Genomic DNA, 17,702 nt, shown 5'->3' with positions numbered 1-17,702 from the left:
GGTGACTTTGGTTTCTTTCTCACGGTCATCCGTAACAGGGGGCCAAGTAGATTTTTTCTGGGTCATTTCATGCTGTGCTTAGATCGAAAGGAGTTCGAGTTGAAGGAAATATTCAGCCTTTATCAGGTACTCAATATTTCTCGGGGCCACTCGAGGAGTCAGAATCGAAATGCATGGCCATGCTCGGATACGGATTCGTTTTATCGGTTAAGTTACTCTCTAGTCGGGAAACCACTCATGATACGGATCGATTGTAAAATACGACCTTTGTGGATCCAGATCTGCAAATTGTTTTACATTGAGTGGGAGAAATTTTAAATGAATATGAGAATCGGTTATCGCACATACACTTGTACGGACAAGTGGGAGTTTGTTGGAGCTTGTGTCCTCCAGTTAGTGCGGATAACGTCATTGCACATACACTTGTACGGACAAGTGGGAGCTTGTTGGGGTTGGTGTCCTTAACAGTTAGTGCAAGGACTTATAAATCTCTAAAAGGATCAAAGGGCATACTTTTGGTATTATTATCAGTTGATCCACGTTTATCAATAACGGTTGGCTTGCTAGATAAGTTTGACGTTATTGTCATACAGATGGCGGTGATCAACTGGTCCCTAAAAGTCACACCTATAGGATACGTTTGAGAGATGTGACGGTATGAAAATACAGTCATGTAGATGCCAAATTTGACTAACCAGTTAGTCCGAGTTATTTGACTAATAATAAGTCAAAATGTGATGTTGAGATATTTTATTTAATACGGATTAAATAAAAATGGCTAAGGCGAATTAAGCAGTTAATTCGTAAATTGAGTATAAGCGTTTTATATTTAATCAAATGTATATTGAATATTATTATACAATATTGTCTTTGTCGGACATGTATTAATAATTCAGCTAATCCGTATTATTAGTTGATGCTTTAATACCCGATAACCGATGACAGTTTATAATGAAACCGCGTCATATACATTTAGAATTTAACGAACCGGACCACGAGTTAAAACCAAGAGGAAGTGGAAGCCCACTTCCCCTTGAGGGTTTCGGTTTTGCCGAATGAGAGGGAACAAAAGGGAGGGTTTCTCCTCCCTTCTAACCTAATCATTTTCATTTGTAAAAATTCTAGGGTTTTTGAGAAAGTGCCTCTCAAAAATTCGGATCTCTCATCAAACAAAACCTCACAAAACAATCCTCTCAATATTGCAAGGCAATTAGAGGATTCTTTCTAGCACAAGGGCATTTCTCGGACAATCTTGGGTGCATCATTTAGGAGGAGGTCTACTTTGATCTCTCATTGCCATATTGCACTAGGACCGAAGGTTATTTCTAAGGCTTTATTGTCTTTCTCATGTTTTCGTTTTATGACTATAATCACGTATTAAATTTACGTTATAATCCCTAAATTTAAAGGGTCTTATACGGATATAACCCTTCAAATACTTCCCAATTGTATTCTTTAAAATGAGACTTAAACATGTGATCATCATGATCAATAGTTGTGATCGCATTATTGTCGGAGGACACTTATTCCAACACAAACATCATAACACAAGTGAACATGATGATTAAGCAAGAAAATAAACAAGATATTAACAAGCAAATAAAAGGGGATTAAGAGTGTTACAAACTTGGAGAGTAAAGATGAACATAAATAAAGAAGAATCCTTGAATAAAGATGGAGACTTGTCACATAGTCTTCAAATATATACCCAAGAGATCCAAATGTAAACAACTTGAATTGAACAAAGGAAATGGAGGAACAAGGGAAGAAAAACATTGATTAATGGTGGAGAGTTGTCATTTCCCCAATACAAACCCTAGAATTCTTCAAGTACCAAGCTAAATCTAAGATTGTATGAGAAATTATTGAGAAAAGATGAAATTGCAATTTGTCGAATGATTAAAGACTAATCTATTCTAATCTACTCCTAATGATAGCTTAATCTAAACTAAGGAAACTTAATCTCTTGATTATTACAAATGGATTATATATAGTGGTACAACATTAGGTTAAGCAAGCGTAGATTAGGAAATAATATGCTTAGGTGTCGGAAAGAGCCTTGCAAGTCCTAAGAGAAGCCCCACGACTCCCCATTGCGAAGGCAATCTCCCTGCCAAACAATCTGCTCGATCTGGGCTGAAAACGAGCGACCAGAGCTTCACCTCGAGCGGGTTGAAGGATAACTTGAGCTAGTTGATCTTGACCCGAGCGCGTTGAGCCGCATATTCCTTTTTCATGCTTTTATGCCTATGATGCCTTCATATATTCTTTATTCCTATCATCCTTGGTCAACATTCTTACCTCCTCTTCATACTAGTGAATCTAAGATCATCAACAAGCTTCCGAATGTGCATGAGAGACGGGAATTTTGCCTTATTATCTCATTTCCTACAAGACATATAAAATGCACTAGGAAAGCAAATAGGAAGTAAATGACGAATAAAATGGTTATGAAATGCTATATTAGTATGCAAAATGAGGTTTACTTAGGGGACTAAATGTGCGAAATTATGAGCCACATCATGATGCATCTACAAAAGAATAGCCACTTTCCTCAACTAAGTGGCGGAAATCACCGATAATGGAAGCAATTCAAGGGCACACACTCCATCATAGATTTTGGTTCTCCTAGTTACTAAGTCCTAGAGGATACAAACAAGTCACCTTTAAGTTGTGTTAAACTAGGTTACCTTTGTCCATAATTTCTAAATGCTTTTGTCAAGAGCCAAGTCCCTATGATGTTAGAAAATGCTATAGGATCGCGGAATTCCCCCTCTTGCCTAGACAAGAAGAAGGGTCGTCCCCTCTCCACCATGCAACAAAAGTAGGATGATCAATGGATAAAGGGATCAAGATGATTTTGAGTTTCTCGATAGTTGTTTGATTTTGGGTTTATTTTCCCCCCATTTTTTTAGAATTTGACGATTAAGAACATTTCATGCCATTTTTTATGTTTGGCATTTTGATTCTTGGCAAATTCAATTTTGCATTTTTGAACATTTTTCAAAGTAACCCCATTTGTAGTAAGGGTAATTCTATTAAAGCATTGAAGTCTATTTTTTCTCCACTTTTCATTTGATCCAATTTGCAAACATTTGATTTCGATTTGGTACTTGAACTCAATTTGATGTTTTTATGCCCATTCCCTTTTTGTTGACAAAATATGATGATAAAAGTGTAAGGAAAGTTGCATGGCATAAAGGGTCACCTTGGAATAAACGGTAGCCAAGGAGTTATCACACCACAAGGTACTCCTGACTAGGCCTTAGTCCATGGGTCAAAAAATACTAGTATGACACATCCTAGGGTGTCTTGAGAGTATTCTAGCAAACAAAGTCTCAAAAAGAAAAATTATCTACAAGGGCCTTATATACACTTGTCAAGCTTCCCAAATAGACATTTTCACAAAGTTTTATAACCATGAAACTACACGCCATGATGCAACTATCATATATACCACCTAATGCATATGCTTCTTGATGTGACCATAATTAGCGCATATTTAGCCCCGAATTAGCCTTGTTCCCATGCTTTTTTGTGTATATTAGGGTCATTTATTGTCTTTAGTTCTTTGTTTTGCATATTCTTTGAGATTTTGATCCCTTGGTAGGAAAGGAGTAAGAATCTTGCATTTTCATTGTGAAACGAGACTAAATTGATTGAATTCAATGACCAAGCATCAAGCAGAGACAAGATTAGAAGGCCTTTGTACATATTATAGTAGTTGGGCAATGACGAGAAAGGATCCTTGCATCCCCGAGGAAATCCCCAAGGATTTTATGAAGAAAAGGGAAGAAAAGAAGAAGAAATAATGCTGAGCTACAATCCGAGCGGATTGCCCTGAATCCGCCCGTCGTCCACAAGCACAATCCTTGCGTCTTCCTTCAAAGACGCCCGGACAGCAGCCACAGAATCCGCCCGGATTCCCTTGAAGACGCCCGTCTTCCCCTGCCTGAATCCGCTCGTCCCGACACCAATACGCACGGATTCCAGTACAGCGAAATTTCCTCTTCTCCAAGCTACAAAGAAAGAAGCCCTGCCTTCGAAAAATACCGGCGTCTCCCTGCTCAATCTAAAAAGTGTAATTACTAGTTTAGCCCTTAGTTAACCCTAATGCATCCACCTAATTTCCACTATAAATACCCCATTAGTCTAATTAGAAGAGTATGTTCTTCTTATCAATTCTTAGAGTAGTTAATATCAATCAAATCTCTCTTTAGTTTTGTAATCGACAATTAATCAAGTTCTAATACAAGTTTTATTTCCTTAATCTCTCTTTTGTTCATCCTTTATTTTGGGTAATTGAAGATTATTTGGGTTATTATTGGGAGATTGACAACCTCTCAATCAAGCATCAAGTACTTCTTTTATCTTTGCTTTATTATTGGAATCATTAATAGGTATAATCCTCTTAATCCCTTTTTAATTATTGTTAATTACTTTCATTTGTTCATCATGTTTAACTTTGTTGGTATGATTGACAACCTTGCTAGCATGATCAACATGATAATGAGTGAGTAGTCACCTAGCTAGGGTTAATGGGTAATTAGGGGAAACCAACATGGGGAATGATTTATGCTTAAATTAATATGCTTTCATGGTTTATTTGTTTGCTTGTGTTGATCTCAACTCATGCACATGTTATGTTTGATGAAATGCGAGCCTATGAATCCTTGCATTTTTTACCCATCACCTATCTTTTCAATGAGACTTGTAAGACATAAACCAACTCGAGACTCATTAGACCATGCATGTTGTTGAGTAGGGAAGACTAAGTCGACTTGTATGTGTTGTACAATCTAATCGATTCGGCTCTGGGACCCAAACTTTCCTAGGATTGTAAGATATAATCCAACTCAATCCATCACAACAATAATTGCTTGCTCATAATTTGAGAACATGTTTGTATGATCAATTCCCATGATTCCCCTATGACCCCATGACACCCTAGTGCTTTTTATCAATTGTTTACAACCCTTTTAATTCATCTTGCTTATTTACTTTCATTGCTATTTAGTTTAGTGACCTTCTACATCAACCCAAATTGTGACACCCTTAAGACACCACTAGTTTCAAAAGAAATCTCATCTCAATTCCTGTCCCTTAGGATCCGACCTTTACTTGCCTCTTTACTAATTGTAGAGTTGTTTGTGAAGTTATAAATTGTGTTTTGATTTGGATGACCCGATGACAACCAATTGTCATTCCGCATCAAAAAATGGCGCAGTTGCCGGGGACGGTGTTAGCTTGATTTAGATTTTATTATATTGTTATTAGTTGTGTCTTTCTTTGCCTTGGGAAGTAAAACTCCTCAAGGTTTGTTCTAATTGTTTTCAAGTTGTTTGATATTTTGCATGTCTAAAAGGTCACAAGGTGATTTGTTACCTTTTGATCGTGAAATTGAAAGAACTTTGACAACCAATAGAAGACTTGCTAGGAGGAATTTGAGAGGTATTGGTGAGGTTGTAGATATTCAACAAACTATTGAGTTCATCAACCCTTTTGCAAGAGAAGGTGAGGAGAACCCAACACAAAATACCACACAAAATCAACCCACAATGCCTAAGTTTTCATCACATTCCGTACCCACCGAGGAGAACCTACCCAATGGTACTCCCACACCACAACATCTAACCGGAAATTTTATTGCCAAATCCGCATTTATCCAATTAGTCGAAAGGATCCAATTTGGGGGGATGCCTAGTGAAGACCCTCATTCTCATATGGAAACCATTTGTGACTATTGTGATGCGATTTCTCAAACCGGTGTAACTCAAGACCAAATTCGATGGGTCTTATTTCCTTTTTCTCTAATTGGCACCGCGAAACAATGGTTGAAGGGCCTTGATAAGGCCACTCTCGGAATTGATTCTTTGAAGAAGTTGGCTCTAGCTTTCTACAAAAAATTCTACCCACCGGAAAATACTAACATGCTAAGAGCTCAAATTACGGGTTTTAAGCGAAGGGATGAAGAATCTTTGTATGAAGCTTGGGAGCGGTTCAAAGGAATTTGTCGCTCATGTCCTCATCATGGACTTAGCGAGTGGTTCTTGGTACAACAATTTTGGAACGGTCTATATGAAGATTCAAGGAACATTCTTAACATGGGATCAAATGGAATGTTCACCGAGGTTTATGACAATCAAACATGGAACAAAATTGAGGAAATGGCGGTCCATAACTCACAATATAGTAGACCTCGCAAGGCTACTAGAGGAGGAAAGCATGAAGTGGACTCCGTTACTCAATTGGGTGCTCAACTTAGTGCTCACATTGACATAATCAATTTGAAGTTTGAAAAAGCAATGGCTAGACTTGAAGAAGCCTCAAAATCACCAAATCATCATGTTAATGCCATGACGGCATCTTCATCAATCTCAAGTGGGATATGTGAGAATTGTGGAACTTTGGGACATGACCAAAGTGAATGTAGGGGAACAAATGAACAGGTGAATGCTTTCCAAGCATACAAGAGTGGTACCCCTTATTCCAACTATTACAATGAAAACACCAAATTCCAACCAAATCTCTCATACAAAAGCCAAAATGTTCAAAACCCTCAAACAACATACACCCCACCTCCCATGAGAAACCAAAATCAAAGACCCTTTTACAACCAAAACCAAGGTTACCAAAATCAAAATCCATACAATCACCAAAATGACCAAGGTTTTGATGTTCAAAAAGCGGTCCTCCAAATGCAAAAGAATCAACAAGAATTTTTCACTCAAATGGAAAAAGATAGTCAAGCAAAGGAAACCACCATCAACAACATCCTAGCTCACACCAAAATGTTGGAAACCCAATTGACTCAACTAGCATCTTCAAGCTCACAAAGACAAAAGGGGCAATTACCACCTCAAAGTAATCCCCCAAGACATGAAACGGTTAGTGCCATTCACTTGAGAAGTGGTACAAGGTATGAAGCACCGAAGAAGCAAGTTGAGGATGAAGTTGTGGAAGCTAGTGATAAAGAAGAAATTGTGCAAAGCTCAAAGGTTGGAGAATCATCAAAAGAAGAAATTTCAAAGAAAAATTAAGACAAGGTCAAGGAGAAGGAGCCCATTGTGATTAGACTTCCTTTTCCAAGTCGTCAACCCAAGCCCAAATTTGATGACCAACTTGGAAAGTTTATGGAAATTGTGAAGAATTTGGAAGTCTCGATTCCTTTCACGGAATTAATCAATCACGTGCCGGCCTATGCGAAATACATGAAAGACATCCTCACAAAGAAGAAGTCGATCCGGAAACTTGAGACTATCGCCTTCACTAAGGTGAGTAGTGCAATACTTTAAGGGAGTTCACCTCCAAAACTAAAGGATCCGGGAAGCTTCTTAATACCGTGTACCATTGGCGACACCACGATCAACAAAGCCTTATGTAATCTAGGGGCTAGTGTGAGTGTTATGCCGTACTCGGTGAGTAAAAGGTTGGGGATGGGAGAGCTTAAATGCACCAATATCACACTCCAAATGGCCGATAGATCGACGAAGACACCATTAGGGATATGGGAAGATGTTCCCGTACGAATTGGGAAGTTTTTCATCCCGGTGGACTTTGTCATTGTTGATATGGAGGAAGACTCCAACATTCCAATCATTCTAGGAAGACCTTTCTTACACACCGCGGGTGCGGTGATTGATGTGAAACATGGAGAGCTCACTCTAGAAGTGGGAGATGAAAGCATAATTTTTAATCTTGACAAGACTATGAGAGCTCCACGTTTACATGAACCGTGTTTCATGATTGATCATTATAGCCGGAAGGATGATAGGAAGAAGTCGAAACTCCAATGGAAGAAGAAAATTGAAGATGCTCCATTCAAAGAGCAAGTGAATTGTGACAAGGAGAGCTTGCAAAGCTCATCAAAATCAAGCAAAGAAGAAGATGATGGCCTCATTGGCCAAGAAAAGAAATTGGGAGAGTTGTCTCCATCAAATCAAGAGATTTTCAATGATCAACTTAATGAAGTTTGTGGTCTTTGGGACGACGAATTTGAATGGATTTTTAATTCCTACATTGGTAATGCCATCGATCAAGACCGACAACGAGGGCCAAGGTCCATTGAAGAATTTTATAACGATAATGAACAAGCTTTTGATTATTTCTTCAAGGTGTTGAGCAACATCAACAACACCTTGGACATGCCCCCTTGACATCTCATCAAAGATGAGAGTTTGGTGGAGTCCTCCCTAAACCACCATTTGTAAATATTTCTAACTCCCTAACTCGCATTTCAATTCTTGTATTGCATTTTTGTTCTCTTTGGATTTTTATACTTTGATCAAGATAATTGTCATGTTTGAGAGAAGTGAGGGAGGGACTAATGATTTCAATTGATGTGTAGTGCTTTAGCTTAGTGTGGGGATAGCAATTGCCTAGGCTATCCATGCCTTAGTAGTGCCCCCACAATGAAGAACACGAGATACGAAGAAGAATGGAAGAATGACAAGGGATATGCTTAGTACACGGATGGAACTGAATCCGGGTACAAAGGGGTAGAATCCGAGCGGATTCAGGAGAATCCGCCCGTCTTCAGACAATCCGGGCATATTGGGTAGAAGACGTCGTCCTGAAATGAGCTGAATTTTTGATATTTTTGACTGTCAGCGAATCCGAGCGTCCTGCATTCAAATCCGCCCGTCTTCAAAAATCCGCCCGTCTTGGAAAGAAGACGCCCGTCTTTTTGGCTAAGGAAAACAAGAAAAATTCCTGTAAAGGAATCCGCCCGTCTTCTGCCAAAGACGCCCGTCCCGTGTTTGCAAATCCGAGCGTCTTCACTGAAAGACGCCCCTCTTTAGGCGAGTTTTTTCCAACCCAGAACAGACCAAATTCGGGCGTCCCGAGCAGAATCCGCCCGTCTTGCCCCCTGCAGTTCAAATTTTTCGGGTTTTATAAACCCCCTCCCACATTCATTTCTTCATTCCTTCATTCATAACACTACTCATAAACATCAAAACCCTCATCCTCTCCATCACAAAAACAAGATTCCTCAACAACATTCACCAAAATCAAATCAAAACATCCTTTTAACAACAAATCAATCACTCCTTTTTCAATAAAAATCAAAACCAAGCACAAAATCTTCAACCTTTGAGTCGATTTTTGAATTCATAAAGGCAAAGCCTTTCACTTTTAAATCGATTTGGGTACACTACAAATTGAAGATTTTTCACTCTTTTCTTTGTTTATTTATCAATGGCAAGAACTAAGGGAGCAACAAAGGCAACAAAGGCAAAGGCACCAAAGGCAAAGACACTTTCATTAAGGCAAAAGAGTCTTCAAGCAAAGAAAGCATTGGCTATGGTGGTAGCAAACCCAAACTTGGAAGTGCAACAACAACAACAACCTCCCATGGGAGCAACAACATCTACTACTCTGGAAATTGATCAACTTTCGCACTATCCGGAGGTAACTTTCATTTCCAAAACCCATAGGGACACTTTTGCCAAGTTTGCTAGGAAATCATTTCTATCCACCAAGTTTATTTGTGAAGATACCTTAGATAAGTTGGGTGTCCTTGAGAAAACTATAGTCTTCTTTAAAGCCATGGGGTTGGAGAAATTGTTTGAATCAAAAGAATTGACATACCCCTCCCTTACCTTAGAACTTTTGAGTTCTTTGAAAGTCAACAAGGTTGAGACTATGGAGACCATCGAGTTCCGTCTAGCTAATGTTAGTAGGCGCATCTCCTTTGAGGAAATGGGTAAAGCTTTGGGTCTTAGTGATTCACCGAGTTGGTTTAAGAATGTTGGCAAATATGACCCCGACCCTCTTTGGAAGACGATTTCCGGAAGGAAGTTTGAGGACTTTCATGCTAGTCGTTCTCTTTTAGTCCACCATCCGGGCATAAGAGTATGGCACAAGGTCATAGGAAATACCATCATTGCAAGAAAAGACACCAACCATTTCACCAAACTCGATTTTGTTCTTCTTGAGTCGGCTTTGAACATTGGAAGGGAACACACCAAGCCTTTCAACTCTCTAAGGATTTTGGTGGATAGATGGCTAAAAATTGATTGTGGGAAGAAAGGCACTACCGTTATTGTGAATGGCGGCCTAGTCACTATCCTAGCTAAATACTTTGATCCTAACTTCAACAAAGACAACAAGTATGAGGCAAAAGAGGGTGGTCATCACATTGATATTCATACTATAATACACAAGTACAAGTGGGTTACCCATAACCCTCTTGACACCAAGTATGGATGGCTCACTAGTGAGGCTAGATCTTTCACTTTGCCTTCGAAGATTTGTCGTTTAAGCGTCCACCGGACCAACTATCTACTTCCCCTTTCAAAAGAGGCCGAGTACATTATCCGACAACAAAAGGGTGAACTTGAAATGCCCTCCTCTTCCATTGTCACACCACCCTACCCTTTCGAGTACCAAGAGTTCAAGCCCGATGGCGTTGAAGCAAGAAATGACTATTTGACTCTTCTCATGCAAGCGATGCACAAGCAAGCCTTTGAGGATCTGAAAAATGCTTACATAGCTCAATATCCACCCCTCTTACACTTAGCTAGGTAAGGACTACTTGATCCTTCATGTCCTTTGCCTAGTTGGGCGGATAGAGAAGTCTTCTTTCCGAGTGCATCTAGGGTTGTTCCGGGTGATAATGAGGTTGTCGGTAATGAAGAGGTTGATGATGACATTGATGAAGAAGCTAGTGAAGAAGGAGAAGAGGATGATGAGCAAGGTGAAGAAGAAGAAGGTGAAGAAGCAAGTGAAGAGGGAAGTGGCAATGAGACCACTTCTAATGAGGAAGATGATGATAGTGATGATATGACGGAAGATTAGCAAGCTTTGGAGGCTCCTACCCTCTCAAGGTTTGTCTATTTATTTCTTTGTTTTAATTATTTTTCTTGATCATTGTTGGAGTAGTCCTAGCACCATAGAGGACTCACACCTCGGTCCCATTGAGTTGTTCTCATTTTATTGTTCCCACTTTCAAAATCCAAAATGACAAATTAGTTTCATGCATTGCATAGTGTGTGCATGAACTACACCCATCCTTAGGACATTAGCAATAGTGTCTAACTCGGTTTGGGGAAGTCAATGCATACACAACGGGAGGTAATCTAAATTATCCTCTCCGTCATAAACAAAAACCATGCATCATGTAGTGTAGATTAGTGTAGATTGCATTTAGTGTAGAAATCATGCATCATATTTACATAATTTCCCATCATTTTGGCCATTGAGGACAATGCCCATATTAGTGTGGGGATGGGGAATTCTAACTTGACTCTTATTCAAAAATACAAAAAAAATTGAAAATTTTCGAAAATCCATAAAAATTTGAAAATTGAAAAGCCAAAACCATGTTTATTTCCTTTGTAGTGTAGTCTTGTATATATTATTGTATATATTGTGTTTGTTTTATCGTTGTTCACATTGATTGACTACGCCACATCCGAGATATGAGGATCATGAAGACCGCATGGTATGATCTTTCCAATCTCCTTTTTCCTCTTTATGTTAATGACTATGTGGCTTTATTTTGATTGATGCGGTATAACAATGTGAACTTAGGACTTGCATTTAGTTTGTATGTCATATTAGTTGGTAGAATCATATGCATTACGATGTATATAATAGTTGCATCATGGCATATAGTTGCATTTAGATTAAATTTTTTGAAAAAGTGCCTAATTAGGAACTTTGACAAGAGGAACTAAGCCATTACAAATACTTTTTCAACTTAAGACTTTGCCTACTAGAATGGTTGTAAAACACCCTAGATTGTGTCATACTAGTGTCTTTTGACCCATGACCCAAAGCCTAGTCAAGGGTTTGCATGTGAGTCACCTATCCAACCCCGTGATGCGATGTGGACTTGGTTAACTTGTCTAGGTGACCTTGATTGACCTTGTGGTAAGGCAACCTAAAAATACTTTCTATCAATAAGTTTGAAGTGCTCATTTAAAAGAATTTTGTCATGTGGAAGTAATTTATTGCTAAGGAAACCTCAAATGTTATGAAATGTTGAAATGTTGAGAAATTTCGTTGTTTTGATGGAGGCGTACCACTTCGATGTGCTTTGGAGAGGGATCCATTGAATTGGGCCCCCACACGGTTGTGAATTCGGCCGCCCAGAGACAGAGTGACTATCACCCCGAAAAGCTATTGTCTAGAGGTTAACCGGTTGCCTAATAAGCGATTGTCGAAAGCAAAGGACACTAGCCCGGAAGGGACAAACCCCATCTTAAATTTTTGAAATGAGAAAGTTAAATTAGGTCAATTTTTTAATACTAGTCATATCCACCGTTTGTTTATAACGATTTGAGCATTTCATTCCCAAAAAGCCTTTTTGTCAAGCCACTTTGTCGAGCCTGGGCCGATCCATGACCTTTACTTTTGTAGAGAATTCGAGACTTGTCATGTCATATTCTAATAGCATCATAGGGATCATCATTCCACCACCATCCGATCGCCCTTGACGAAAGCATTTGGAAATTGAGGACAAAAGTAGTCTAGTTTAACACCATTTCGAGGTGATTTAGTGCCATCCTCTTAGCCTTAGTAATTTGTTGAACTAGTATTTGTGAAGGATTATATGCTCTTAAATTTATTCCTCTTTAGTGCCTCCGCCACTTGATGAGGAAGTGGCTATTCCTTTTGTAGATGCATCCATTATTTGATTTTGTGTGCTTAATGTTTGGATGTGTCGCCAATTTGGCAAGACCCACCTTGCCTTGCAAGAAGGCATCCTACCTCATGGTTGTCTTGTTGTGAGTTGAAGGGGCGGAGTGAGACCCGCTAATTGTCTCATATCGGCTATGTTATTAGGTTAGTTTAAATAATGGTCCTAGTCTTTGTCACCTCTTTACTCGGGACGAGCAAAGGTTCGGTTTGGGGATATTTGATGTGACCATAATTAGCGCATATTTAGCCCCCGAATTAGCCTTGTTCCCATGCTTTTTAGTGCATATTTGGGTCATTTATTGTCTCTAGTTCTTTGTTTTGCATATTCTTTGAGATTTTGATCCCTTGGTAGGAAAGGAGTAAGAATCTTGCATTTTCATGGCAAAACGAGACTAAAATGATTGAATTCAATGACCAAGCATCAAGGAGAGACAAGATTAGAAGGCCTTTGTACATATTATAGTAGTTGGGCAATGACGAGAAAGGATCATTGCATCCCCATCGAAATCCCCAAGGATTTTATGAAGAAAAGGGAATAAAAGAAGAAGAAATAATGCTGAGCTACAATCCGAGCGGATTGCCCTGAATCCGCCCGTCCTCCACAAGCACAATCCGTGCGTCTTCCTTCAAAGACGCCCGGACAGCAGCCACAGAATCCGCCCGGATTCCCTTGAAGACGCCCGTCTTCCCCTGCCTGAATCCGCCCGTCCCGACACCAATACGCACGGATTCCAAAGATAAATAAATTTCCTCTTCTCCAAGCTACAAAGAAAGAAGCCCTTCCTTCGAAAAATAATGGCGTCTCCCTGCTCAATCTAAAAAGTGTAATTACTAGTTTAGCCCTTAGTTAACCCTAATGCATCCACCTAATTTCCACTATAAATACCCCATTAGTCTAATTAGAAGAGTATGTTCTTCTTATCAATTCTTAGAGTAGTTAATATCAATCAAATCTCTCTTTAGTTTTGTAATCAACAATTAATCAAGTTCTAATACAAGTTTTATTTCCTTAATCTCTCTTTTGTTCATCCTTTATTTTGGGTAATTGAAGATTATTTGGGTTATTATTGGGAGATTGACAACCTCTCAATCAAGCATCAAGTACTTCTTTTATCTTTGCTTTATTATTGGAATCATTAATAGGTATAATCCTCTTAATCCCTTTTTAATTATTGTTAATTACTTTCATTTGTTCATCATGTTTAACTTTGTTGGTATGATTGATAACCTTGCTAGCATGATCAACTTGATAATGAGTGAGTAGTCACTTAGCTAGGGTTAATGGGTAATTAGGGGAAACCAACATGGAGAATGATTCATGCTTAAATTAATATGCTTTCATGGTTTATTTGCTTGCTTGTTTTGATCTCAACTCATGCACATGTTATGTTTGATGAAATGCGAGCCTATGAATCCTTGCATTTTTTACCTATCACCTATCTTTTCAATGAGACTTGTAAGACATAAACCAACTCGAGACTCATTAGACCATGCATGTTGTTGAGTAGGGAAGACTAAGTCGACTTGTAGGTGTTGTACAATCTAATCGATTCGGCTCTGGGACCCAAACTTTCCTAGGATTGTAAGATATAACCCAACTCAATCCATCACAACAATAATTGCTTGCTCATAATTTAAGAACATGTTTGTATGATCAATTCCCATGATTCCCCTAACCCCATGACACCATAGTGCTTTTTATCAATTGTTTACAACCCTTTTAATTCATCTTGCTTATTTACTTTCATTGCTATTTAGTTTAGTGACCTTCTACATCAACCCAAATTGTGACACCCCTAAGACACCACTAGTTTCAATAGAAATCTCATCTCAATTCCCGTCCCTTGGGATCCGACCTTTACTTGCCTCTTTACTAATTGTAGAGTTGTTTGTGAAGTTATAAATTGTGTTTTGATTTGGATGACCCGACGACAACCAATTGTCATTCCGCATCACTTCTATCAACTATTATGCCACATCAACTAAATGCAACCCTAATATCACATTGGTACAAACCGCATCAATAAAAAAGAAGCCACATTGTCATTAACATATAAGAAGGACGAAGGAGATTTGGAAAGATCATACCATGTGGTCTTCTATTTCCTTCATGCCTCAAATAAGGCGTAGTCGACCCAATGTGATAAGAGTGAGAAACAAACAAATATATACAATATATACAATTCTACACTACAAAGGAAAGAACATGTTTTTGGTTTTTTAAATTTTCAAATTTTTACGGATTTTGTTTTTAAGAAATTAAAGAACATATTTTTGAGTTTTTTCGAAATTTTTCAACTTGTATGTATTTTGGAATATTTATTCCCATCCCCCGATTTTTTTTGGATATTTTTCTCAATGTACATGTAGGAGTAGGATTCAAAAAGAAATACATGTTTTTGGATTTTTAAAGTTTTATGGAAATTGAAGTTGTAGATACCCAGTATCTTCACCTTCCGAAAACCACCTGATGATGATTTGACTATAACGTGTTTTTGATATGCTTGCGTGGATTAGCTATACATGTGACGGTTTAATGCACTACTAGGATATGAAAAATGATTTCATAAATGGTTCACTAACTTCATTTGCATTAAAATAATACTATTTAGAGTTAAAACCGTCTTCGGACCCAAAATTGACACAGAAACCCGCAATCGAGTCAACCTGAGTCATCCCAAATCTCAAATGTCTAAAATAATGCCATAAATGTCTTTATCATGTCATTTCCATTAAAATGACCCTATTTAGAGTCTAAACCGACACCAGGCCAAAAACCGACTCAAAATTCAAATGTCGACTCACACGGGTCAAACCCGAGTCAAGAACACAAAATACATACCCCAAATAACACCCAAGATCAAGCTTACACGACTAAGCAATCACCTAAGACCACAAATCACAACCAACAAAACATTGGTTAGAACAAATGGAAAATCCAAATTTACGAAAGGGACAGTACACTCATTTGGATCACTAGGTGCCTTGTGCCTAAATGAGTTGTCTTCTTAGCCTCTAAGCAAACTCAACCGACCTACCACCCCACATTTCTCTATAAATACCCACCTTCACACACACCATAATATTCACGCGAGTGTCCGCCCCCTTACATCTCCCTTAAACTTCTATACTCGACTTCCTAGGTCACAAAATCGACACGTATTTTCGACCTATACTACCGATCGAAAACACAAGCCTTACACATTTTATTTGGTACCGCCGCCTTGCATTCTACCGACCCAATTGACCAACTCAATTCATTAATCAACAAATTCTTCAACCACATGTTTTCAACATATTTTCAAAACTAAATCCTTTTTAAGGCACCGTTTTTAACTTCTTTGATCGCGATTAGTCACAACGAGAAAACCGTCTCTAAAGTCGTCTACTTCACAAACATCAATACACGTAAGTTTGAGGGTGTAAATATTCCACCTATTTCATGTCTTTATCATTTTTATGAGTTTATAAGCATTAATGATGCATAACACGATTCAAATATAGGTTAGACGAGCCAAAACCGAGTTTTGGCCTGAGACAGAAGCCCTTTGCTATGCAAAGAGGCTCGCCCCTCTTGTGGGTGCTCGGATCAGACTCAAACATGTTTGAGTTCGTCTTTCCTTCAACACTTTCTTTTATTTTTAGTTCTTTCCTTTTACGGTTTTTGCCATTTTAGTTCATTTTTATGACAAATATTTTAACGATAAATGTAATCACCCTTGGTTCTATATACCATGACGGTTTTGTCTGTGACTCGGTGATATTATTTGGTTAATTACAATTTAATGAGTATTTAAACACCTTTTTCTTTTACTTTACCATTTTCTCATTTCTTTACATTTGTAAACATATTAGTCATAATTCATAATCATCCTTGGTTCCTTATACCATGTCGGTTTAATCTGAGTATGATGACAAACTGGACTAATTACAAATAAATGAACTTAACATAGTTAGTTCAAATAAAACATTTTCCTTTTAATTTTATTTCATTTTATTTTCATCTTTGTCTTGGCCATATTGCATGTCACCCTTGGTTTGAATAAATACCATGTTGATTTAATTCGAGTACAGTGATAAAATGGTTAAGCACGCATATTTTACATTTTTATTTGTAAACTATGCTTTTCGAACTTGCAAATCCGACAAAGAATATTACTAAGATAATAGTAAATATTCCGAGTCATGCAAATCATTTAATCACAAATACAGTTTTAAACAACCTTTTTAACAACCAGGAGACGACCCTTGGGTCGTCGTCTGACTCGCGCCCCAAGAGGCTGTCTGTTTTCATATTTTAAAACCTGAGCAGAGCCCTTTCCCTCACCAATAGGATCGCGTCCCAATGGAGCTGCCTAGCACTATTCTGTCTCATTTCAGCACTTGTCCAGGACAATCCCGATTATGGTTAACCCGAATACGTAACGGATCAGATTGACGAGTTTGCATTTTACACTTTATCCTTTAAACACCCTTTCTCAAATAAATGGATCGTGTTAAGCATCATGACCCGAATTTGGTAAATGGATGTTTAATTTCCGTTTTCACATGCAAATCAATCTAAATCAAACTTTGACATCAATTAAATGCTATGTGGATAAACAAACTGACTTAGTAAACTTTTACATGCTAGATTGAACTTTTGGATACAGAATCATGCATCTAAACCGTTTTATCAACTCTTGCACTTATACAACCACGATCGATCAGTAGAGGCCGCTAACGCGGGCGGGATTGGGTGTATGATTAAAGGGCTTCCCAAAGCGTACCCTGAACCCTTACTCAGAAACTTTGGATAGTGGATCGCCTTATGCAGGGCGTACAAGAGTCATTTTAGGCATAGAATGCTAAAAGGGGGACGAGTCCTTATCTTTAGTACCTATGTCAAACACCGCTTTTTGCCTTTGTTGACCTGGGTATAAAGTGGATTCGAACGGGTTCCAAGCATTCCACAAATGCTTGGTGGCGACTCCGAACATCGCAAACAACGTTTCGAGACCTTTGCCGAGACGAAACCGACCGATCTAAAGCGATTCCGTCGAAAGCATTTCTAC

At 38.5% G+C, this 17,702-nt stretch overlaps 1 non-coding gene across 1 annotated transcript; it reads right to left on the bottom strand.

Annotated features, from left to right (window-relative positions):
- Window positions 1-5,930: 5,930 nt before the first annotated feature.
- On the bottom strand, window positions 5,931-6,037 carry LOC141638582 (small nucleolar RNA R71). The gene has a single exon (XR_012542129.1). It is a non-coding gene; the product is annotated as a small nucleolar RNA R71 (small nucleolar RNA).
- Between the last annotated feature and the right edge of the window lie 11,665 nt (window positions 6,038-17,702).

Source organism: Silene latifolia, unplaced genomic scaffold (assembly GCF_048544455.1).
Source record: "Silene latifolia isolate original U9 population unplaced genomic scaffold, ASM4854445v1 scaffold_20.1, whole genome shotgun sequence".
In the NCBI taxonomy this organism is placed as follows: domain Eukaryota; kingdom Viridiplantae; phylum Streptophyta; class Magnoliopsida; order Caryophyllales; family Caryophyllaceae; genus Silene; species Silene latifolia.
This window is presented reverse-complemented; position numbering and strand designations above follow the sequence as displayed.